Below are 20,317 nucleotides of genomic sequence, written 5' to 3'. Positions count from 1 at the left end.
ATACACTTCTGTTATTGTAGTGATGAAAATTTGCACTGGTTAACTTTTAATCATGAAAAAATGTTAACATCATCAAGACCATTTCCATAGGCCCATTGGACTTTGAGTTGTAGGTCTTTAATCCTTAGAATTACTTGACTCTCTTTTCATCTTTTATATAAGTTTCAATTATGTGGCATCAAAAACCTTCATGGAGGTAGAATTTTAGTTAAAAGGGTATCTAAGGCTATTTTCTCTCCTTACTATCACTTCCCTAAAGAACTGAATTGAGAGAGACACTCTTTTCCTACATTCTCAGGTTAGTTTGTATCTGATTTTATGATGCCCTGCCTCTACCAGCTGATTTTGAAGTAGAAAATGTGGAGAGTGAACATTTATTTATATACTCCTTTGGCTACTAGAACTCATCCCTGATTTCTTAAACTGAGTTCTGATTCCATTTTCTGCTTCCCTGAACTGGTGAGAGTACCCCATTTTGATGTGTTTTGTACTGTTGAGCTGTAAAAGAAATGTTTCTCTCCTGTAGGTGGAAAACTATATTTGGGATATTCAAAAAGTCATATTGTCATTTATTGGGAAGGGCTGAGATCATATTTATATGTTGTATAAAGAATTTGACCTAATGGTTCAAAATAAAAATTTTACTAGGGCTATATAGTCTCCTTGTTTGTTTGCTTCAGTTTAAACTTGAAAAATATTTTTCCTCAGTGGTAAATGCTATATATATACATATATATACACACACATACATACATACATACACACACACACACACACACACACACACACACACACTTATTCCCTAGGGTTCTTTCCTAACTTTTTCTTCATTGTTGGTTCACAAAAGATTTCCACTACTCAAGATTTATAAATCTGATCATCATAGAACTAAGAGAAGTCTATAAGACTTCAAGCAGAGGTGGGTACTATTCATGGCATATATACGTGAACATATCCCAATTCTAGAAATTCATTTCCTTGCTGACCAGTTCTGAAAGGAACTTTGAATAGAGAAAGAGATTAAATTAGTCATAAGTTTAAAATGTATATGCAAAGTTAGAAAGGAGTTCTGTGAAATCACCTGGGATGACTTTGTACCATTACTTTACATGACACATCTAGTTTGTGTCACGTAGCACCAAAGAGATCTACCAAATTATAAAGTACTGTTTTCATCTCTAAATACATTTTGTCCTCTGGTACATATGATTAAAATGTCCTTCATCCTCTCTTTTTTATTGATTGAATGACTCATAATACTGAGGATAAATGCAGAGTTATTTTTATTTCTCTTCTTTGAAGGAAGTAAAAGTATGTATGGTGACATCAAGTCTTTAGATTCAGGCAATGAGGCATGGAGAGGATAGTGCCTTGCAAAGGTCACACAGATTTAGCATTCCCACTACCTCTGAAAAATTACATTTCATCTGAGAAAGCCATCTGGTGCTGTTCTCTGCTTTACCTCTCGCCACTGGAAGAAAAATAATGGCAAGCACATTAAATTAAGCCACAGTTTTAATTTCATCAACAAACAAAACTTTAAATATAATTTGCAACTTACCCATAGTAGTTTATTTGTTCTGCACTCTGCATTAGAAAAGACCTTTGCCTTCCTCCTCCCGATACTCTTTGATTAGAAGAGACTAATAATTTTCATGTCATTTCTTTTTCCCAAAATAGTTGCATCTGTGGAGTCAATGTCACTAAGTCTCATGTATTCAAGCATCACTTAAACTTAGAAAAACCTACAAGTCAGTCAGCTGAAAATGTGCTGCTTCATTCTGTTTCACATCCAAACTTAACTTTCTTCCTTCTAAAACTGTGGGTCAATTAACAAAGCAACAGAACACTGGCGTTTTTACAATGGAGAACATATTGGCTTCATATTTCCCATTACAAAACTGTCCAAACATGATTTTCCAGAAGCCCTGTGCTAGTGCATCCTCAGGGACTTATTTTACAATTTTGTGAGTAATGAAAGAAAGCAGCAAACACAATAAGCCAAAAGTGAAATAATGAAGATAGAGAAATGGATCTGAGCAAGGCCACTGCTCAGTCAGTTTAATTTCACATTTTCTACATTATGTTAACTTTTCATCCACATGCAAATTACAACCCTGGTGACATTAAATCTGTAGCTAATGTTCTATCACTTTGTACATAAGTGTTAGTGAAACCCTTTGTGAGGCCCTTAGTCATTCTGTAGAGGAAGGCAGCAATCTTGGTAGATCAGCTTTTAATAGTGTCAAAATTGCCTGATTTCTCTGTTAAAGCTAGATATCAAGAAAGGCATTTTTAACCTGAAGTATCGATGTGGCTCACTGTTTAAGTTGATGACTAATAGTGATTGTTTTCTTGAGATTGGGCATTCTGAAATTCACATGGGCTCTCTTGCTGATACACTCTGAACTAGTAGCACTGTCAGCTTCTGGGCTGCAGACATGCTTTTGTGTTAGTCCTTCCATTTATCTCCAAATTCATTAAACAAGTATGTTTGTGTGCAAGGTACCTAGATGGGACTTCTGAGTGCATAAAATAAACATCCCTACTCTGGCAACTTCACTGCAGGTCTTAGTCCAGTGAAGAAGACAGGTGACTGGAAAGCAATTACAAGGAAATGTAATGTTCTTGGTAACACTGCCAACTACTCTTTCCCTTGCTTTATAAATTTAATATAAGTCTAGGTCTCTCATGTGCCCTGTGGTTTCTGTCTCTATTTGGAAGTACTGAAGTTAGGTATCTTGCAGGGAGAAGACACTTTAAAAACCCAGTCAGCCAGCCCAGAAGCACTCAGAGTTATTACATTTGGACTACCTTGGTGATGAGGTGGAGGGAAATCTGAAGACAAAAGTCACTTGCCCCAAAAATGCCACTCATTTGGTCAACTTTGGAAAAGCTCCCAGCATTAATAATTTAGGTTCAATTCATTTCCTTCAGGAATACTCTCAAGATGCATCCAGTTTAGAAGAAACAGTTTATTGATCCTGCTATGCCATTAGCACCTAGTAATTGGTTCATGACCTTCGTAGCTATTAACTTGGAGAAATTCAAACATTATCGTGTTGTTAGCATATTCTAGTTAGAGCATCTAGTTAGGATTAGAAATTTGTATTATCTGCACACAAAAGATTTTTTGAGGTGGAGGTGAACATAAGCAAGTAATTGCAAGGTGACATGGAAGAATACAGAACCGGCTTTTAGTATGTTAATAGAAATGGAATGATAGAAGTATATGAGAATCAAGGAAATGTGTTAAAGAAACCTTGAAATGAGGACTTTGCTCAACCATAAATGTGCATAAAAATCACTGAGGCTCTTATTAGAGATGCTAAAATGCAAGCGGGTGGACCTGAGATTATTGTGCATTTCTAACAATTTATCAGATAATGCCCATGCTGGCCACAGAGCCTACTTGGAGTACCAAGGCATTAGATAATCCGTCACGAATCCCAACTAGGTGGAGGAAAAAAAAAAAAAAAAAAAAAAAGGAAGGCCAGGAGTTGGGTTGAAAGAATTGACTGAATACATGTGAAATCAGATGAGATCAGGCAATAAGTATAAGAAAGAGCATGGGCCAGAATGATGGGGATCTGATTTCCAATGTGACAAAATTCCATATAATGTCAAAGCAAAGGCCATGGTCTTGAGGTAGCCATATTTTTTTGGTACTGGTGATCATAATGAGTAAAAGAAAAGGATCTGAAACAGGTAACATATTTGAATTGAGTGGAAAAATTGCTAAGAACTTGGAATTTTCTTCAAAGAGTCATAAGCTTCAATTAATATAAGAATCATAAAGAAATACCTCTATACCAAAGAATTAAGTCATCTGGAATTATCAAGGCTCATATAGGAAATACTAGGTCTTTCTGCCCCTTATTTAGAGCTTATAAGGAGTCAAGATTAGCCAACCAACTCTAAATGATATAAACACAAAAGCAGAAAACTCTCATTTCTTTTTCCCTAACAGTTTTTCTGAGCATGTTATGAGTAGGAAATGTACAGTCTAGGTATCATTTGCCTTTATTTGCTGTCAACTGCCATTTGCCATGATTGCTATGTAAGAATTTATTAAGTGATGTGAGTCTGTAGTGTCTCCGAAGCCATTTATCCAGGGACACTTCAATACTTAAGAACAAAGCTGACCCAGGAAACTTGAAAATGTTAATTAGAAATAAGAAAAACCTATCATTTCCTCAAATCCTAACTTGAAAGTCGGATGCAAATGAGAGAGATCATTAATACCTCTATACTCTTGTTCACATAAGCATATATACCCTGAGTACTTTGTACTAAGAATTGACCCAAATTTATGTACTCACAACTAATACTTTTTCTACCACATATAATAGTAAATGCCAGGCATGTTTCATCGCTTACAAGTTCTTACCTGCCCAGTTTAAAAAGTGAGTTGCTGAGTAGTGACATCACAAGTTGGTGGGACAGAAGTTCCTGCCCTTCTTCCCCGACAGAAACACTGATTTAACAGAACATAGACCAAATTACCTTCAGAATCCACTTAAGAAGTTGTTAGGATGTGGATCTTGAATGACCCCTCAAAGGCTAATGTACCCATGTCTTGGTACCCAAGGCAGCAACATCTACAGATAGGGATTTTAGGAAATTGTTAAATCATGAAGACTTTAAACTATCAGTGAATTAATTCATTTGATGGATTAATAATTTGAATGGATTATTGGGAGGTAGGACCTAGCTGGAGGAAATAGGTCACTGGAAGGGTTTATCTTATCCCAGGCCCCTTCTTCTCTCTCTGCTTCCCAGCTGCCCTGCTGTGAGCTGATCAGATTACCTCTGTCATGCCCTTATACTATGATGCTCTGCCTCACCTCAGGCCCAAAGCAATGGAGCCATCCAACCACAGACTGAAACCATGAGCCAAACCAATTAGTTTTCCCTCCCTTAATTAGTTCTTGTCAGGTATTTTGGTCACACCAATGAAAATCTAACACAGATGATGAAGTCCAGTAAGCAGGGAAGCACAAACCCAGTAACATCTGCATTAAGATAGATAAGCCACTTCATTCAATCCCATCTGCACAGCTCAGCAGAGAACACCCCATCTCATGGCTTCTCCAATACAAAAGAGTAGAGCATGAGTCCAACATTCAGTCTCTTTGGAGGGCTGCCAAAGGGCTGGTTCCTGTCTTGCCCTCTTCAAAGAACTGATAGAGCTGGCATAGTTAGGATGCCTGGTGACCACTGAGAACAAAGATGAATGGAAGGAGAGTTGCTACAACCTGTAAACTTTCAGAATGGCTGAGAGAAATATAAGTTGAGATTTGGGCCGGGAGGAAAAATAATGGAGCTTACATTCAGCATTCTGGTTCTATCAAGGGCTCCAGAGGAAATGGTTTCTGCCTCTTCTCAGTGAGAGTTGTAACTGACCTAACATAGTTTGAAAACCAAAGACCTCTGAAAACAACAGAGGGGGATAGTTCTATGCAGTTGGCATGGTACACAACTGAGATTTCTCTACCAGGATGAAGAAAAAGAAGTGGACTCTATGCCTGGCATTACAGCTTTGGGACAGACTGCCTTTGGCCCTGGTATGTCTTTCTAGACACAGAGTATTAACAGGGAGCCAGCATACTTTGAATGCTTGGTGGCTAATGAGAAAACAAGAGTAGAGCAAATTACCATGGCAGAACCAGAGAACTTGTAATGTCCAAGACAGACACCAGAGGGAGCAAGAGATTATAAATTTCTGGAAAAAGAAATTTCCCCACCCCCAAATGAGAAATTGCAGATTCAGGCCCCAAAAAGTTTCATTCCCCAAAATATAAACCCCCCAAATATCTAGCTTGGCTGATTGGTGAAAGTCATCACCTGTATGAAGCCAGTTTGTAAACACCAGGAGAAAAGTGACTGTTTTTACTTTTCTTTTTTTGTTGAGATATAATCTTACTGTCTATTTATGGGGCACATTATGGTTAATTCCATACATGTATACAATGTGTGATAATCAAATCGGGACAATAATCATTTCCAAATCTTTAAACATGCATAGAATCCCAACACAAAGTTATGAGTGACATGAAAGAGCAGAAAAATATGGCCCATGCAATGGAACAAAATAAATCCACAGAGTAATCCTAACAAAGTGATATGAATTACTTGACAATTTATAATAATAATTATAAATATCCTGTATGATAACTCAAGAAATAATGAATAAATAAAATATCAGCAAAGAGAAAATATTAAAAAAGAACTTCCCCCCAAATATACACCCCCCCACACACACACACACATCACCAGAAGAGTTCAATAGGCTTGATTAAATAAGAGTCAATGAATTCAAATATAAATTACTTGAAATCATCCAATCAGAGGAGCAACAATAATAAGAAAAAGAATGAAGGAGTGAAGAAAGCTTAAAGAATTCATGGCGACCATCAATATATGCATTAAGGGAATATCACAAGGAATTTCAGAAAGAGGAAAAATTGCAAAAAAGTTTAAAGAAATAATGGTCAGAATTTCCCCAAATCTGAGAATGAAAATAAACATCCAGAGTTAAGAAGCCCAACAAACTCCAACTAGGATGAACTCAAATCTATACTGAGACACATTATAATCAAATTGTCAAAAGTAAAAGAATTTTGAAAGCAAGAGAAAAATGTCTTGTACAAGTGAGCCTCTATAAGCTCTGTCAAAACATTTTTCAGCAGAAACCTAGGCCACAGTGGGATGATATATTCATAGTGCCACAGGACAGGGACTGCCAAGCAAGAATCTTATATCCACGAATCTCTCCCTCAAAAATAAATATTTCCCCAGATAAACATAAGGTAAGGGAGTTTATCACCACTAGATCTGCTTTGAATAAAAGGCTAAAGAAAACCCTTCAAGTTAAAATGAAGTATACTAAACAACAGCATGAAAGCCATTTGACATATAAAACTAGCTGGCAAAGGTAAATATATACACAAACTTATGTAGACAAATACAGAATAGTATAATATTGTAATAATAAATCATTTCTAATTTTGGTGTAGAAGTTAAAAGGCAAACATATAAAAATGATAACTATGGAAATTAAAAGATACACTATATAAAAGGTATAATTTCTGACAATAACAAAAATATAGAAGGGGAAAAGTAAAAGTCTAGAGTATTTGTAAAAGACTGAAATTAAGTTATCAGCTTAAAACAGATTGTGATAACAAAATGTTTTATAAAAGCTTTATGATAACTATTAAGAAAATACCTCTAAACAAAAGAAGAGAGGTATCAATAATATCACTACAAAAAAATCAATGAAACACAAAAGAAGATAGCATAAAGAGAGACAAAAAAAAACACAAGACAGAAAACAATTAACAAATAACAATAGTAAGCCCTTCCCAATCAATAATTACTTTAAATGTACTTGAATTTAATGCTAAAATTAAAAGACATAAAATGGCTAAAGGAAGTTTTAAAAAAAATGATTCAACTATATGCTGTCTCGTTTTAGGTTGAAGGACAAAGATAGGTCCAAAGTTAATGGACGAAAAAAGATATTTTGGTAGACAAACGAGGGCAAGAGTAGTCATACTTATATCCGAAAAAGTAGATATTCTTATAAAATTTGTCAAAAGAGACAAGAAAGACATTATATAATGATAAAAACATCTGTTCACCAAGAATATATACCGGTTACAACTATATAGCATCCAACTTCAGAGTATCCAAATATATGAAGGGAGGAATGAAGGAGAAAAAAGTACCATATTGATAGTAAAAGATTGCAATATTCCATTTTAAATGATGGATAGAACATGTGAACAGAAGATTAATAAGGAAATAGAAGACTTGACCAGCACTATGGGCCAAATGGACTGAACTGATATATACAGAATATTCCACAAAATACATCTTCATCACAAGTGCACATGTAACATTCTCCAGAATAGATCACATATTAGGTAACAAAACAAGCCTTAACAAATTTAAGAAGACTGAATCATACCAAGCATGTAGACAAATACAATGGAATCAGTAATTAAAAATTTCCCATTATAGAAAATCCCAGATGACTTAACTGGTATATTTTACCAAACATTTAAATAAATAATAATACCAATTCTTCCCCCAAAAAAATTGAAGAGGAGAAAACACTTGCAAACTATGAGTTCAGAATTCCCCAAAGCTGCTGTAAGAAAAAAAAAAAAAGAACACACACACTAAACGAATAGTCCTGATAAATAAAGTTGCAAAATATTTTAACAAAATACTAACAAAATGAATTCAACAGTATATTAAAAGGATGATACACCAAGACCAACTGGGATTTTCCCCTGAGATGCAAGAATAGTTCAATGTGAAAATCAATCAATGTGATAAGCATATTAACAGATCAAAGGACAAAGATCACATAACAATCTCAAAAGACAACTTTTTTTTTTAATTTAAAGCCTTTCTATGATTAAAAAATAAAACTCAACAAACTAGGAATAGTAGAAAACTACTTCAACTTAATAAAAACTATGAAAAGCCCAGGGCTAACACAAAACACAGTGGCAGAGAGTTGAAAGTATTTCCTCTAAGATCTGAAACAAGACAAGAATGCCTGCTCCTACCATTTCTACTCAACACAGTACTGGAGAAACTAGCCAGAGCAATTAGACACAGAAAACATAATAGATATTCAAATCAGAAAGAAGTCAAATTATCTCAGCAAACTATATAATCTTATTTGTAGATAACCTTAAAAATGTCACGTCAAAAAAGTTAAAACTAATAAGCAAAGTTGTATTTATTCATCCATTTTCTGTTGCTATAACAAAATACCTGAGACTGCAGGAAAGATGTCTATTTTGGCCTATAGTTCAGAAGGCTAGTGTGGTATCAGCATCTTTTCATCTTCTGGTGAGAGCCTTGTGCTATGTCACATAATGGCAAAGAAGGCAAAAGGAAAAGAGGCACATGCAGAAGGACCACGTATACAAAAGGGAAATCAAGAGAAAGCCAAAGAAGCCAAATTCACTCTGTAACAACACACCTTTATGAGAAAACAAAACCTATTCTCAAGAGTACTATGTTACAGTTTAGCCCAAATCCCATCAACAGGCAATTATGCCTATGCACTTTGCTCATGCTTCCTCTCCTCCCAGCCATCAGAATACTTTTTTTTCAATTTTTTTAATTTTATTTTTTGGCAGACACAACATCTTTGTTTGTATGTGGTGCTGAGGATCGAACCCGGGCCGCACTCATGCCAGGCGAGCACGCTACTGCTTGAGCCACATCCCCAACCCCGAAACGTCTCAGCAGGCCCTGCTGGGATTCAAACCCAGGATCTCCTGTTTACTAGACAGGCGCTTTAACCAGCTAAGCCACAGGGCCCCGCTGGAATACTCTTCTTGAGTGCATGCACATGTCCACCCTTTCCCTTGGTTTGGCTCCAGTCTTAGCTCAGTTGCAGGGCTATTAAAAGATGATCATGAGCTCTCCCCATATCATCTCACACACGTTCAAATGTGTGCATATTTCACTTTAATTTTTCTATAAATATGTTTTAAAGCTTTAAAAGATTTAGAATTTTCCTTTGGACAATATCTGGCTGCAAATTATTATTTAATTCATTTAACAGTTGACAGTAATTTTCCAGATCTCACCACACATTACCAGGCATTCCTGAGGAGAGGAGGTGTCTCACCTGAAGTTCATAAACACTAAATTTTTTAAGATGGTAAGGTTCTAGACAGATGCTCCTGCTGGCCACAAAGTGGATCCCATCACTACCTACTGGATGGAGTATTTCAGTGAACCAAGATTGCAGGAGAAAGAGATCTAGGGCTGAGGGGCTCAATACAGTTTGTCCTTTCACAAAAAAAAAAAAAAAAAAAAAAAAAAAAAGAAAAGAAAAAAGAAAGAAAAAAAAGAAAAGAAAGAAAAAGAAAAAATATAAGATCAGCATTATGCATTCTACAGATATTTAGGTTAAAATTTAGTGATTTCAAATTATCTATTGTCTTACTGTATTTTAAAATATACATCCATATTTTAGGCCCATGAAGCAAACTAAACTCAAGGGACCACATCTCTGTTGCCTAATGGACCAAATAATCCTGCTCCAATTTATTCCCTCCACAAAGTGTCCTGGGAACAATGGGTGCAGTACAATTCTCTGTGCTGCTAAGAGGGCAGAACACTTCTGAAATGATTGGTCTTCCCAACCAGTCCCTTCTCTCCTACTGACCAGACCAACTGTGTATCTACAGCAGTTAATGCATAGGGGGCGTTCAGAAATATGTTTTAAACTGAAATGCAAACTTAGCAGATAGAGAAATGGGCCTGAAAACATTTTTACTAAGATTTATTAGATACTAATTAATGATCTTCTGTTTACCTTCCTTCTATTTTCTTTGTTTTCCAAACTCATCAATAGTAAAGCAGATGACTGGTTACTAGAATCATCTGCTTAGTAAAGCAGGTTTTGTCCAGCAGATGTCAGTAGAATTCAGTTAATAATTCGTATTGTTCATAAACTTGAAAAATGAGTGGAGATGATAGGAGGAGGAAATACCTGAACCCAGAATAGCAGATCTTTGTTGACATTTGAGAAAATGGCAAGAACATTTTAAAAAACCTCATAACTACTCAGGCGTATTGGAAACACTGCAAGTACTGGCTTTATAACAGATATGGTTTTGATGCTAAATTCCTTCTACTTCAAAGTTCAAAGCAGTTTACACTGAATGACAGGTTATGGTTAACTAGAGCCAAAATCTTGAAAGATGAGGGAAGTGTGAGGCTTTATATTTAAGAATATTCAAATGTGGGTTATGATGCCAACTGGGACTGTTTTCTGATGATCACAATTTTATTTCACTTTGCCAGTTATTGAAACCTCTCTTCTTTCTCCAGAGAAATATTAAACCATCCCTTTGTACTTTCAGGAATGCAAAGTCCTTTCTCTGGCTTTTCATTTAAAAAGAGAGGAAAGCAAAGTAAAAGAAGACCAATTTTTTTAATTGAAGGAAAATTCACTAAGCCTAGTGCTTTGAAAGGAGCCTCATGAAACCCTCACACTGAAAAACTATTATAATTAATATTGTTATTTTTAGGCCTTTCCTAGCTCTGCATGTCTAATCTGCTTATACTTGAGAAAAGTTATGTCCTTCTAATAAGCCTTAAAAGGCAAGTCTTTTTCTAAAAGGTGGTATGGAATCAGGCCTTTTCATCTTTTGGCCTCTGAATCTGTGTCCAGGCCTCTGACCTCTTGCAACCCCTGGTATTGTCTGGGCACTCTGAACCCACTTTTCCTTTCAATCCCTTGAGGGCAAGCACAAAGAACCTTGGTAGGTGCTTCCAGAATGGTAGGTGCATCAAAAATCCTTCAGACTTTCTGCCATGGTTTAATCAGCAAAGTCCATTTTAATTGGGTAGCTATTATGATAGCTATTCCCATTTTTATTCTTCTTCCCAGTCAAAAGTAAATGAAATGGCTCCTCAAAACACACACACATACACACACACATACACACACACACACACACACACACACACACACACATATCTGTCACAATTTTTTTCATATCCTCCTTCTCTATTTCCCACCCACAGTCTCCCCAAGCCTCAGGTTGCCCTAAGAGTTCTTGATGTTCCATTCACCATAGAAAGGAACTTTAAAAAAAAAATCATCTTCCTATGAAGCAGCCCATTTACTATCCCTTTAAATTACCATATCTTAATGGGAAAAAAAAGAAGTTTATATTCTCAGCAATATTAGAGGATAAAAAAAAGACTAGAAGCAACTGACTTTTATTAATAACTTTGCTGGAAAGTGGCAAGGCAACATCTGGAATACTTATTACCCATTTGGCATGCTGTTCATCTCCATGGATAGGATTCAACATGACAAGCTCTGTCAAAAGGAAATAAGCTCCATCTAGTTAAATTAGAATGATTAGGGTCATTTAGACAGGGGAAGTTTAATTTGTATGGATCTAGAAATTTTATACAAACTGGAATACCTAAGTACTTAATCTTCCCTGAAGCTCAATTTAAAATTGAAAAGACTATTGCATAGATCTATAATGAGATGAGACATATTAGAAATTAATTTAACTATCACTGCCCTGCAAGCATGGGGCCCTAGAAATCAAAGAATGTTTCATTTGCAGTTTGTACACAATAACAGAAGAAAATGTTCTGCTACAATTCATTAACCATTCTATTATTTTATAAACTCTTTAAATAGATACATGAGTAACCAGAGTGAGCTTAAACTTTTTTCTTCTTCTTTTTTTTTTTAATGTACGAAACTTGCACCACAAAATAAATGCCAAGATAAACACAACAGAATTCGATCCTGACCTGACCTACTTAAGTGATGATTCTTAACCTTTCTGGTATCACAGGACCCTTAAGCCCATTGAAAGCTATGGATCCCTTCTCAGAATAATGTTTTAAATATATAAAGTAAGATACATAGGATTTTTGTTCTAAATATTATCTAGTGTACTTAATACATGCTTTATAGGATCACAAAGAAAACAAAATATAATGAGATACAGAAACCAAACATTTAAATGGTGATATAATAGTATATGTGTTTCTTTATTAGAGTGTTAAACAACACAATTTCGCAAGGTATCTGTTGGGATTTTGAAATAATAATGGATAGTAATAACTGCTACTGTGTGGTGTAAAAAGGTGAACAATTTCTGTCAATGACAAAGTCTCAGGAATTGGAAATATAACTTGGCTGTATCGACGGCTGATGGCAATGCTCAGTGAAAATTAATGTGTGATTGTTTTTAATCCACATTCATAGACCACCAAATCTATTCCACAACTGTCCAGGATTGGTCAAAAATCCTGGTTTAAGAATCAGTGGGTATGTTGTGGTTAAGCAGAGTAAGAGTGGCCACTGTGGCAACTGATACTTGCCAATTGCAAAAAATAGGATGCCAGGGTGGATTTAACCAGTTAATATCCCCCAGAGGGAAGAGGGTGGAGTGTGCCTAGTGCGGGTCATAATAGAACTGCTGGAATTCTGTTTCATGTCATGCCATGTTGACAGACGACATAGACTCATCCCATGTTTGCAAGAGGACAGTGACTTGAATTATTTCGTTTAAATCAGTGATCATTTAGCTAATTCTGTATCTCAGTCATTTCTCTTATTTAAAATAGTCCTTTTCACCCCTTACATAAGTAATAAATATTGACATGCTCTTGGAAGCTTCTTCTTCAAAGACCATACTAATTCCTTTGTAAAGTTGTGTTTCATTTAATGTTTATTCAGCCTTGTCTATGCTGGGTGCCATAAGAGTTGGGTTCTATCATGCAAAGCTGAATGAGATCTTGGAACTTGTTAACTCTCAGGAGAGTCAAACAAGTAAATGATTAAATCCAGCACCCAGTTAAATTCTCAGAGTTATGTTGACCTCAGAAGAAAGGAAGTCCTCCTGAGGCTAGAGAAAGAGGGAAGACTACAGAGAGGGGAGCCAGGATAGTAATCTGAAAAGTGTGGGGAAATGTAGGAGTCAAGGAGAAAATGGCAGACCTGTTAGATTAATATTTCCTGAGTTTGTGCAAGGACATGAAAAGAAATATCATGTTTGACCAAAGGGTGGAGAAACATGGGGGGTGCAAGATCTTCCTGTGAAAGAGTTTTGGTTGCTTGTTAAGCAGTGTGGATACCACCTTGTTGGCCAGTGTTTATCTGAACCAGCTCCATCAGCATAATCTGGGAACTTGCTGGAAGGGCACATCCTCAGATAATTATCCCAGACCTACAGCCTCTGAAGTCTGGGGTTAAGCTTAGAAGAGTGTTTCAGCAAATTCTCCAGCTGATTCCTGTTTGAGAACTACTGCTATCGCTTTGAAGGAACCAGATCACTAGTGGTGGTTTGATGGAAAAGCCATCCAAATGTAGGTAAGCCCGTCCTCTCTCTTCCAGCTTCAGCAGACTGAACAATAAAGTGGGATTTCCAAATGGAAAGATTAATCATGCATCCATGTGAAAGATGATTTGGAGAAAGGCGAGACAAAGGAAGAAAACCACTAGGAAGCTATGCCATGTGCTAGGGTAGCCCTAGGAAAGACCAGAACCAATAAAGTAGCAGTGAGGATAAACAGAGGAGACAGGCTTGTGAGACAGCACTGACAAATGTGGCAGCTGAACATGGAAAATGAGGGAAAGAAAAGGTCAGGGATGACCTATGCCCTTCAGCAACTGCTTTGAGAGGCTTGTTCAAAGTCTCAGAAGCAAGCACACCCCTTTGAAGATGTGGGCAGACCTCCCATCCAGGGTTGTGGTTTACATAGGCCCAAGCCCAGTGACGGATAATACACAAATTATAATGCATTTGAGCTGATTCAGGAAGCAATCCATTTAAGGCCCAGATTTTTAAGAACAAAGAAAAGGAAAACACACTAATCAGACCTACTATCAAACTTCTTGAAGAAGTTTAGGGATTTGATTCAGAGGTAGAGCCAGGAAAATATAAGATGGGGCTGGAACATTCTCTGTTGCTACACAGTGAGGAAATGCTTGGAAAAAGGAGGAGGGTGTGTTGACATGACACAAGAGCCAGCCTGAAGCAGCTTCTAAAGCTGAAATAATTTAGAAAGAAAATAAGTAATGTAGGGTTATGACTCAAGAACACAATGTCACTTCTGTAGCATTTCTGCCAAGATGGATAACCCCATTTTATTCATGACAAAACATCGGACAACACAAATCAAGAAAGACGCTACAAAATTCCTGAGCTACACTGCTCAAAAGTGCCAAGTTGATGAAGCTAAAGAGAGATGGAGAAACTGTCACAAATGGGAAGAGACTAAGGAGACATGACAGCTAAATTCTTATTTGGATTCCTAAAACAAATAAATTAATGCTGAAACTATGCTAAATTTTAAATTAAAAAAATCTGTAATTTAGTTAGTAGTATTGTAGGAATGCTAACTTCCTGATATTAATAATTGTACATAAAAGGTGTTAAATTTAAGGAATGGTGGGTGAAGGGTAGACACGCCACATAATATTTTTGCAACTTTTTGCTGTCTAAATTTATTTCAAAATAAAATTTTAAATAAGAAAAACAGTGGTCATCATTTGGGATCCTTTTCCTACCCTGTGGAACTAATTGTTCCAGAAGGATGAGCACCACCAAGATTCTCTTTCCTTGGGTGTCTAATTGCTATCCTTCACTACAATTTATCCGGGTTTGGGAATCCTAGTTTATGTCTTGATTCCCCAAATAATTTAGACAGAGGCAGATTTACTTTGAAGTTTCATGAATCTTGAGCTTCAGGGCTGTTCACTTGCACAAGCCCCATTAAATTCTGGAAGTTTCATGGAACTATAGAATCTTCTGCCTAGGTAAGAAGTCAAGTTTGGATCAGAAGCATTTCTATGTAAGCAGTTCTGATAAATTGCCCAAGAACTCAGAAGAAAGTAACTTAAATCTCTAAGCCTCCAATAACTTGTGATTTTCTTTCTCATTCTAAAAATATTTATGCTTATATATTCATTTTGCAACTAATTTTATATTTATAAATTATCTTTTTTTTTAAAGAAGTCTCCCAGAATTATAGAAGATTTTGTCCAACTAATCTGGATAAGATTCTCTACATAGCACAAGTGCTCATAAACATCTCAATTAAGTTTCCAGAAAAAAATTATTCCTGCTTCTGTAAAATAGATTTGATATTGACTAGTCATTGGGCAGCAGAATTTGAAAATGTCTATTTGGGGAAGATTTTTTTTATATGCTAACAATTCTCTATACAGCACCTTTAATCTTTGAAGGTATTTTTGCATTTATACTTATGGAATGTTAGCACTTTCAAAGATTCTTAGAGATTTCTTAAACTTTGTTTTGCAAATAATGGCCCGTCCCAGAAAGGTTAAGTACAGACATCCTGATTTGCAATATTTCAACTTAATGTTTTTTCAGCTTTACCATATTTCCAAAGCAATACTCCAGTAGCAACCATGCTTCAAAATCTGATTTTTGATCTTTTCCTGGGCAAGTGATTTGCAGGATATGGGAATCATGAAGGAGCAGCAGCTCCTAGTCAACCATGTGACCACAGGCAAAGCAGTCTATACTCCATTGTACACCATGCTATTAAATTGTGATGCTCAGTAGGTTAGGTGTATCAAATGCTTGGGGTTTTTTTGTTGTTGTGTTTTGTTTTGTCATTGTTGTTTGTTTTGTTTTTTGTTTTGTTTGGTTGCTGTACTGGGGGTTCAACTTAGGGCTTCATGCATGCTAAGCAAAAGCTCTACCACTGAGTTAAAAGCCTAGCCCTATTAAATGAATTTTTTACTTGGAATATTTTGTACTTACAATGTGTTTATCAGATATAATCATGTCACAAGGTCAAATGATCTGTAATTTAAGGATACAGAACTAGTGGGAGATCATTGAGGACTGGGGCACACACCCATTGATTTGGGAGAAGGTTGGGGAGGACTTTCAGAATTTCTATACACTTCCCTAGAACAATGTCATTCATACACACACACACACACACACACACACACACACACACACACTCACACACACACGTATTCTCTTACTAGTAATTACTATCCCAGATCCTAAAGCCACAAAAAGCTTTGTCCCTCTTTGTACCCTCTACAACATAGTGCAGTTTTAATAGGCAATAATTAGATATTAACCTAGACTTATAGATATTAAGCAATTTCTACTCAGGAAATTAAACCTAAGCAACAATGTTTCTGTATTAAAAGAATAAGGTAGAATAATACAGGGAAGGAGTTGAGGCTGGGCTGGGTTTGAGGATAGGGAAATGTTCCTTCAGGGTTGGGGAATCTCCTCCAGGCAGCTATGTGCTCTGGGGAACACTTGATGCCCAAAGACTTTTGCAATGACTGCAGTGTGTCATCGTTTCACAGGGACTCCAGGCTGGAACCAAATCCACCGTTAGTTCATCCCCCATCAATCTGGAGCCAAGCCTAGAAATAGTTCCACTACTGCCTTAATGGCATTTGGGACGGGAGCAAATGTTCTACACAGTGGCGCCTGTTGGCTCTAATCAGATAAATTAAGGAGTTGAGCATGTTTCCACCATTTGGTTTAGTTTTATTTTAGTCCCCAAGTCCCTTTGCTCCCATTTTAAGACCTGGCACTTTCTCACTGGCAAAGGCCATACTGCCTTGTCACTGAGAGAAGCTTCCTCAAGTAGAAGCACCACATGCCATATCCGTCCTGAGGGACACTCAGTGTCCAGCAAACCAATTGTGCAGCTGTTCTGTAACATCACGAAGGCCACCTCTTTGTCTCAGCATGCTTAAAATCATTCCCTTCAAAAATAAACTTACTCTCAGAGAGAGTACAATAGGTTATATTTTTAGAGTGAAAGGGTCTTTTTCAAGAGCAAGACTTAAAACTCAGATAAATAAACTCTGGCTTTATTTATAGGAGCAGAATAAGGTTTAGAGTTAAGGAATAATACCTAATTTCACCTTTGAAGAGAATGACTACTCAAATCACATATTTTCTTCCAGTGTATTGATATTCAGTTAAATCATACATATTGCTTTGGTGATAGTCCACTGCTTTTGACCTGCACAAACTGATTCCTTTGAACCATTTTACATTTTACATTTTTATCTTCAGATAATTTAGTCTCTCTTTATACTTCTGTGTACCTACCCCTTGGCATTTCTGCTTACAGGAGAAATCCCATATCCATAAGGACTGTGAATGACATTGTCTTGGAGTGACTAGGAATCTTATCATAGTTGATCCTGTGCTGACACAAAGTAGCTTCTTTATGCAAGTCAGAAATTGTCCTCAAAAATGTAAAAAAGAATATGTAAGCAGGTGAATATTGAGAAAAAGAAAAGAGGGCAATGTTGATTGCTGTTAGCTTTGCCCTCCTCTTCTTCCTATCTGCTGAACCAGCCATAAACTACGAGTAAGAGCTATTGGCTTCAGAGAATTTATGCCAATCAAATTATTTTACCAATGATTCACTTGTCGAAAGCACTTTAGGTCAAGGGAAAGTCAAAATAATTTCCACCTGGAAATTGGAATCAATTGCATTCAGAGGTGTTGTGCAATGCTTGATTACCAGAAACATAAAAATCTCAATATGACTGTGTATCATACAGATTAGCATGGGATTAATGAACACAGTTGATCCCTCCCCAATAAGCTTAGAGTCAGTAACTCTGAAAATATCTCCATAAAGTCTCTACTTTTAGACTAGTTAAATAGATCTTTCTTTCCTGTTTAATGTAACTCCAATGTGATGACAGACCCATCAGATGGACAGGTCTGTGCCCACCCAAGCTCTTGCAGGTTATGCTGGTTTTGTCTAGTAACATCATGTGCATTTTTCAGGCTCTGCACAAAGTTTGAAATCAGTAAAAATTTATTATATTAATGCCAAAAAGATAGCAGTGTTTTTATGAAGCACCTTTTTTAAGAAGGCACTAAGTGACATATTTTCACTTATTAATTAACTCCTGCATTTACCCAAGAATTGAGTGAGAATACACAACTGAGAATTTGTAAGAATTATAAGAATTTTTGTCATGTGTCAGAATTTACAACTGAGGAAATTAAGATTTGCATGATTGGGTGTTTTTTTCCCAAGGACACACAATGTGCCTGTAGCTGATCCAAAGTTTAAATTTAATGGATCAAATTTCAAAGATTATCTATGAAGGCAAATTTTAGACTGAATTCTGTCACTTATACAAATATCCATTGACTGGTAGTCACAAAAGGTGCCATACAGGCACACGGCCTATTCTGGGAGCTTTATAAAGTCCAGACCTTTAGGCACTTAGACTAGCATCTTGCATTAAAAAAGAAAAAGGTATCCCTAATACTTAAAGTTATCTCTAGCAGTGGGACCATCAACCTGCTGGGCAGGCAATGGAATCTCTTGTTAAGTTTGTTGTAGGGACCAGGAGAAAATGGGTCCTAGGTATTGAAAGCCTTTCAAATGGTATTGGGTTGTTGGTTTCCTCATATTCCTAGAGGTACTTGTTCTATATTTCTAGGCAATCCACATGTCTTAACGTCACTCAGTGCCACTGAAAAAGGATCTCTAACTTCGTTTGTGCAAGCTAATAAATCAGGAAAATGAAAACAGATCAGGCCAATTCTGTTTAGGGACTTAAGGATTTCTCCCTCCCTCCCTCCCTCCCTCTCTCCCTTCCTCTCTCCTTCCCTCTCTCCCTCCCTCTTTCCCTATCTCCCTCTCTCCCTCTCTGTTGTTACTGCTGTTTTCTGTACTTATCTTAACTTCCTTCTCTGGCCATTACAGATAAACTCAAAACTTCATAAGGACTGGCAAAACAGAAAAAGAAGTCAGCACTTTTCACCTGCATGAAATATGGACCTTGTGGGATGTAGTGGAGCACACCTGTAATCCCAGAGGCTGAGGCAGAAGAATTGCAAGATCAAAACCAGTTTAAGCAATTTAGCGAGGCTCTAACCAAATTAGCCAGACCTTGTTTCGAAAATAAAAATAAAAAATGGCTGGAGAGGTGTCTCAGTGGTTAAGCATCCCTGGGTTCAACCCCAGAACAACAACAACAAAATCTAGACCTTAAGGTAAAAGAGTAAAAAGAGTCATCAAAACTCTCACTGATAGGACAAAGTAAGGTAAGAGAACAGGAGGGGTTCTGGAGCAAATCCCTAACCAGTAGCAAGGTATGCATATGCAACTTTCCCAGAGTTCTTTGCAAAGGCAGCCCTGCAGAGGGCATCAAGATCCAAGTCTGCACCTGTAGCTAGTATAGTGCTACATATTATACCATAGGCATTCATCCCTGTAGATGACTAATAGTTCTTGCCACTTATTACCTGACTGAGCAAGAGTTGTAACAAAGAAGAGAAAAAAGTACTATGCTGATAAAATTCATCTTCCAACTCGCCATGGCAGTACAAAGTGTTTCACATTCCACAATTGCATCACCATTTAAAATGATGATTAAATGGGTGGCACCATTTTCCAGAATATATTTCATTGAGATCCAGCATCGAGCAGCCTCCAAACTAACATGCATTTAAAAAATAAAATACTATATCTAGATTGCTGGTAGGAAAGTCCTCCCAGTTCCAGATGTCTTATTGCTATATTCATCCCAAATCTCATTTTCTTGTACTGTTCCCTTTATTTTATTCTGAGCTACTTAGGAGAAAAGAACATTGTTCACATAATCTCTGAGAACAGAACAAATAGAAATATTCAGCTGGTCATCTTGTTAATACCATAGCTAAAGCTTTGTCCCTTTTCCCTTTGAACCTCTGCCACAAACAACAAGATACATTTTAGAAGTAATTACACAAATACCAGTTTAAGC

The 20,317-nt window shown here is 36.7% G+C and overlaps 1 non-coding gene across 1 annotated transcript; it reads right to left on the bottom strand.

Moving 5' to 3' along the window:
• Positions 1-9,277: 9,277 nt before the first annotated feature.
• Trnat-agu (transfer RNA threonine (anticodon AGU)) lies at positions 9,278-9,351 on the bottom strand. The gene has a single exon. It is a non-coding gene; the product is annotated as a tRNA-Thr (tRNA).
• Between the last annotated feature and the right edge of the window lie 10,966 nt (positions 9,352-20,317).

Source organism: Urocitellus parryii, chromosome 1 (assembly GCF_045843805.1).
Source record: "Urocitellus parryii isolate mUroPar1 chromosome 1, mUroPar1.hap1, whole genome shotgun sequence".
Lineage (NCBI taxonomy): Eukaryota > Metazoa > Chordata > Mammalia > Rodentia > Sciuridae > Urocitellus > Urocitellus parryii.
This window is presented reverse-complemented; position numbering and strand designations above follow the sequence as displayed.